This window comes from Agelaius tricolor, unplaced genomic scaffold (assembly GCF_023055355.1).
Source record: "Agelaius tricolor isolate 1412-34295 unplaced genomic scaffold, bAgeTri1.0.p SCAF_12, whole genome shotgun sequence".
NCBI lineage: Eukaryota > Metazoa > Chordata > Aves > Passeriformes > Icteridae > Agelaius > Agelaius tricolor.
The window spans coordinates 24,684,785-24,691,186 of record NW_027269272.1 but is presented as its reverse complement, the minus strand read 5'-3'; positions in this window follow the sequence as shown (position 1 = coordinate 24,691,186).

Below are 6,402 nucleotides of genomic sequence, written 5' to 3'. Positions count from 1 at the left end.
ATATTTTAATCCTTCCCCCAACTGCGCTTTCCCTTGGCTCCCCTCGTGAAGCCGGCAGTTCACAGTTTAATCCTTCCGCTCGCTACACTTGGCATTCACTTCCCTCACGGAGCCGAAAGTTGACCCCTGAATCGCTCTCTCCCCTACACCTTACATTCAGTCCCTTCATAGAGCCGAAAGTTAATAGTTTAATCCTTCCCCTCAATAAAGTTTGCATTTGCCACTATTATGGAGTCAAAAATTAAGTTTAATCCTTCCCCTCATTACACTTTGCATTTATTGCATCATGGAGCCGAAAATTACACTTCAGTCTTTCCCCACACTCAGCATTCACTAAGAATAATCCCCCTTCCTCTCAGTCTTCCAGAATTTTAGCAAAAACAACAACAAAAAAAAGCTGCTACAGAAACTTTAAATTCTTAATGAAATAAGATAAACAGTATTGAAAGCAATAGAGAGATACACTTGCAGAGCAGAGGGGATGGTAATTTTGTTCCTACTTCTGAAATTTCACCTGGAAAATAATGCCTTTGTGCCATTCCTCGAAGAATTCTCTAGATTATGTATATAAATAAACAAACAAATAAATAAATATATAAACATACTGCCCTCATCCTGCCTGTGGTCTCTACTTATTTTTAATGATTGGAAATGAACTCTGTGAAGTCTTCATTGTTGATAGAGCTCATTATCATTTTCCATGATACTTGCTGAGAAAAGGCAAAGTTGTGACAGGAGATGCTTTTCCCAAGCATGAAAATGAAGCCACCAAGTCCCTCAGAGACTGAGGAAAGAGAACTTGGTTTAGCTCCTGGAGAAAACACAATGATTTTTCACACTATGTGTGTTCTATCTCTGGATGTTTCCCAGAGAATGAGGTTTGGCTCTAGATAGTTCTCCAAAAAAACCCCAAAAGTGACAGAGGCTGAGTCACCGCAGCCCCATCTGCTGCATAAACGTAGCAGCGATGTCACAGCAATATGAGGAAGGTAAATTAGTCAGGGCTAATTAGTGCTGGTGGTATTCCATCCAGGCATGGCTTGTCTCAGTATCTAAAGCATTTTCTCCAAACCTGGTGGAGGACAGCAGCCCTTTCACATCCCAGTTTGCATGGACAAAAATGACATTTTCTAGATACAGCTATTGACTTTTGAAAACGTAATGCGGATTCTCTATGTAGTAATGCTGTAGAAGACTACACAGAGATAAAAAAATTTAAAAAAATTAGTATCTTTAGTTAGTGCTCTGTTTCATTCACAGGCTGAGCTAGTTAGGATTGTTCAGCCTAGAGAAGAGAAGGCTCTGGGGAGATCTTAGAGCCCCTTCCAGAGCCTAAAGGGGCTCCAGGAGAGCTGGAGAAGGACAAGGGATGGAGGGATAGGACAGGGAATGGCTTTGAACTGCAAGGGCGTAGGTTTAGATGAGATATTAGGCAGAAATTCTCTGATGAATAATGAAATTGGACTCTGGTACTGCACGTTCCATTCCTGCCCAGTGCTCAGAACTAGTCAGAACATGATGGTCAAAAATACCCCCTGTGTCAGACCCAGCCTGGAATTTTATGAACGGAAAGAAAACCCTTTTATTCCATCGGTGCCCTTTTCATCAGCACCTTTCCCATGTCTTTGTTACCCCAGCCATGCTCATCCCACAGCTTGGTGTGGTCAGGGGAGGATGGAGAAGGAAAGGCAGCACATCCTGGCCTGACTCAGAGCCCAAAGCAGGGCCAGTGACCTCGCAGGGAAACCATCCCTCTGCTGCCCTTCCTTCCCTCCGTGCTCCTGGAAAAGGACAGACCAGGTCAGGGGCTGAGCAACAGCCCCGATCCTGTATGAGTAACCACCTGAAAATAACTGAGAATCACCTGCAGAGTCTTCCTCCACAGCCAGCCCTGCCCAAAAATCACCTTGCTGCACCTCCTCGCTGCTTTTACCATATATATACATTGGGAAAAAAATGTAAAATATATACAATTTATTTATTTATATTAGTATTTACTAATATTTATTAGTAAAAATATGTAAAATATAAAAAACTTATCTACTTATTTTAGTACTTACTAATATTTATTAGTAAAAATATGTAAAATATAAAAAAACTTATCTACTTATATTAGTACTTACTAATATTTATTAGTAAAAATATGTAAAATATAAAAAACGTATCTACTTATATTAGTACTAACTAATATTTATTAGTAAAATATGTAAAATATATAAAATTTACTTATATGAGCATTTACTAATATTTATTAGCAAAATATATAAAATATATAAAATGTATTAACTTCTATTAGTATTTACTAATATTTATTAGTAAAAATATGTAAAATATAAAAATCTTATCTACTTATATTAGTATTTACTAATATAAGTAGTATATTAGTATTTACTAATATTTATTGGTAAAATATGTAAAATATATAAAATTTACTTATATGAGCATTTACTTATATTTATTAGCAAAATATATAAAATATATAAAACGTATTAACTTCTATTAGTATTTACTAATATTTATTAGTAAAAATATGTAAAATATAAAAATCTTATCTACTTATATTAGTATTTACTAATATAAGTAGTATATTAGTATTTACTAATATTTATTGGTAAAATATGTAAAATATATAAAATTTACTTATATGAGCATTTACTTATATTTATTAGCAAAATATATAAAATATATAAAACGTATTAACTTCTATTAGTATTTACCAATATTTTTTAGTAAAAATATGTAAAATATTAAAAAACTTATTAACTGGGCTCTCTTGAAAAACAAACAAACAAACAAACAATTGGATATTTTGATTCTGAATGAGTTTTTTTTACTAAATCAGGGGGTTTTTTTGCAGTTTTTTTTACTGAGAGTACCTACAACATAATAAATTATGCATAAACCACAAATTTTCGTGGTATGGTGCTGTTCAGACTTCATGTGATGCTACACAACAAAGCTCTGCTTCTTTGTTATTTTTTGCATATTTTTTAGCTTGGAACATAATAATGCAAATGTAAAGGTGGGAATTAGGCTCTGCTCACCTTCCTACCCTTCAAGCAACAGATAGATTTGATTTACTAAGAGTTTACATTTTGTTTACAAGGCACAATTTGTGAATTTTGCACCTCATTATGCAATTAGAAAATGTTTAATTCTCAGCTTGTCTTAAACACTTCTTTTGAGTAATAATGTGAATTGATCTGAATGCTTTTATTAATGTATTAGTATAAATATGTATAAAATGGATGAAATTTATTTACTAAATGTACACTTAGGTGAAAGGAGCTCCTGCAAATGGGTTTCCATGGCCCTATCTCCCTCCTATAAGGAACAAAATGTTATGTAAAGCTGCAAAGATTTGTGTTGCACACAGAAAAACACCCATTAATCCCAGGGTTTATCCAAATGGAATAGCTGGTATTAACAAAGAAGCAGCCCACTGCTGGGAGGATATTTTATAATAATCTTTCAGCTGGTGTGTTCAGACAGGTTTGAAGGGGATTTTTGGTGGGAGTTGGCTGAAGTGCTTTGGATGAGAGGAGGAATCCAAGGTTTGGCCACGGACACTTGGGCAGCTCTGCTGGCTCCAGGCTGGGCTCACACTCACTCAGGGAGGGACATTTTTGTTGCAGAGCTGTAGAGCTCCTGGGTGTGCTTCCCCTTGGGTTTGCTCATTTAGAACCACTGGTTACACTGCATTCTGCTTTTTTTTTTTTTTCTATTTAGAAAAAAGTATTTCCACTTTGAGAAAAGTACTATTCAGCTGGGGTGGTACTTAAAAACTCACTTTTAAAAATCAGCTTCTTAAAGTGATGGACTGAAAAATCAGCTCCACACGTTTGCAGTATGACAGGATTCAAAGCCTTTCCCTTTCTAACCCTTCACTTGTGGCACACAAATCCTCTCAGACCAAGGGCCTGCTGTGGCATGTTTCCTACAACTCAGCCCATAAATGTTCACTTTTTCATGTGCTAAACCAGAGCTTTTGCAGACAGATTTGTAGGTCATGACGTGACCATGGGCAAAAATGTTCCTTGGTACAGAGCTGGAGTAGATCCCAAAAATCCATCGGCTGCAAATGGCCCAAGAGAAGAAGAGGCATCAATCCTCAATCAGCAGAGTGTGGAGCTGCACTTCCCTGCCCCTGTCCAGCTGCTTTGCCTTTCCAGCACAATTTCCTATTAAAGGAAAGGGAAAAATTTCATTTGAGATAAAAATGAAGAAATGGTTACTGAGATGAGCCATGTCAAGTTGCCCTGGAAGATCCAGGGATGTGGTTTTTCCATGTTAAAACAAATCCTTGTAGCATCGCTGATGGTGGGACAGGGACAAAAAATGCTTCTGTCTCTGGTTTGGGGTGAGTTCAATAATAATATATCTAAAAGGAAAGGAAAACTTCTGATCTGCTGGAGCTCCAATATTCTGGATCCTATTCCACTTGACTGCACGAAGGGAATTTGCTTTTCCATCCTCAGTTCCTCATGTTTCCAAAAGGAAGGCTGATCATTGGAGCTGTATTTGAAAAATCAATCCACACAAATGCTCAGATAATTAAATGGTGGTAAGTGTCAGGTGATGTGGTTCATGTTGCACACAGAAACACTGATAGGATCATGAAAACAGAGACATTTTGGGGAGCATCTCGGGTTGAAACTTTTATTTCTGGCTGTTAACACTTGCAGGGAGCAGAGTTTAGCTCATAAAACAGCACCAAACCCAAGATGCAACAAAAATGTAAATGTCCAGATGCAGATTGCTATTGTCAGTGCTGTGTCTCGGGCTCATTTTGAAAGGAAACTCGAATACATGGCTGAATAAAGAATTTTGAAAGGCTCAGGGCTTGGTATTGAGCAGAGAAATGAAAATAGCCCAAGTTTGCATCTCTCTTTGTTCCGCTGTAATGGAGAAAATGAGTGCTCTGAGCAGCAGCACTAACGAGGCCCATTCTCCCAAGGCTCAGGACTGAGATTTCCTTGATTTTCTGGTGGCTGATAAATGGTAATATTTCTGTTCAGCTTTTCTTTTGAGGGGGAAGAATGGGCACATAATTTTCCTGAATTACGCAGCATTTCAGCAGCTTCGGGAATCTGTGCCTCTGTCACATCCCTGAGATCAACCCTTCCTTTGAATGCTCATTATTCATCTTTACATTCAAATCTCACTTCAGCTATGAACTGCTAACCAGGGCTCTTCCAAATCACAACCAACTTGGGAAAAATGGGAATTCCCACTTAGGAATCTGCTTGCTTGGCCAGTTTGGGCATCACCCATTGTTGGGAATTTTCAGTGCCACAAAGTGAAACTTCATCTTAATGAATGATGAAAACAAATGTGGGCTTTACCTAATTATCAGCAATATATTTATATTTATATTTATATTTATATTTATATTTATATTTATATTTATATTTATATTTATATTTATATCTAATCTGGAATCTAATCTGATGCCAGTTTGGGCATCACTCATTGTTAGGAATTTTCAGTGCCACAAAGTGAAACTTCATCTTAATGAATGATGCAAACAAATGTGGGCTTTACCTAATTATCAACAATATATTGATATTGATATTGATATTGATATTGATAATGATATCTAATCTGGAATCTAATCTGATGCCAGTTTGGGCATCACTCATTGTTAGGAATTTTCAGTGCCACAAAGTGAAACTTCATCTTAGTGAATGATGAAAACAAATGAGGGCTTTACCTAATTATCAGCAATATATTTATATTTATTTATATTTATATTTATATTTATATTTATATTTATATTTATATTTATATTTATATTTATATTTATATTTAATCTGGAATCTAATCTGATGCCAGTTTGGGCATCACTCATTGTTGGGAATTTTCAGTGCCACAAAGTGAAACTTCATCTTAATGAATGATGCAAACAAATGTGGGCTTTACCTAATTAACAGCAATATATTTATATTTATATTTATATTTATATTTATATTTATATTTATATTTATATTTATATTTATATTTATATTTATATTTATATTTATATTTATATTTATATTTATATTTAACAAATTGAAAATAATCTCAGAGAACAAACCCATCAGTGCTGCACTGAGGCAGTTTTTGTTTAAAAAAAGCGATTTTTAGCTGTGTGGTTTAAGCCTCTCAGAGAGTTCTCGAGCTCCCCTGCTCTCCGTTCGAATTTGCCACCCGATTGTTTCGTTTTGACGAGCTGCAGGAAGCCTCACACACCACAAGATGTCTCAGCGAGGAAACACATTTGATACAAGTGGTTTTTAATAATATTTCTCAATTTTCAGGTGTTTTCCTCGGGTTTTCCTTAGTGCTTGACGGGGCTTTTCAGCAGCACACGGGGAAACCAAGCCTGCACAAATTCACCCGTTAGTGTGGGCAATAAATGGG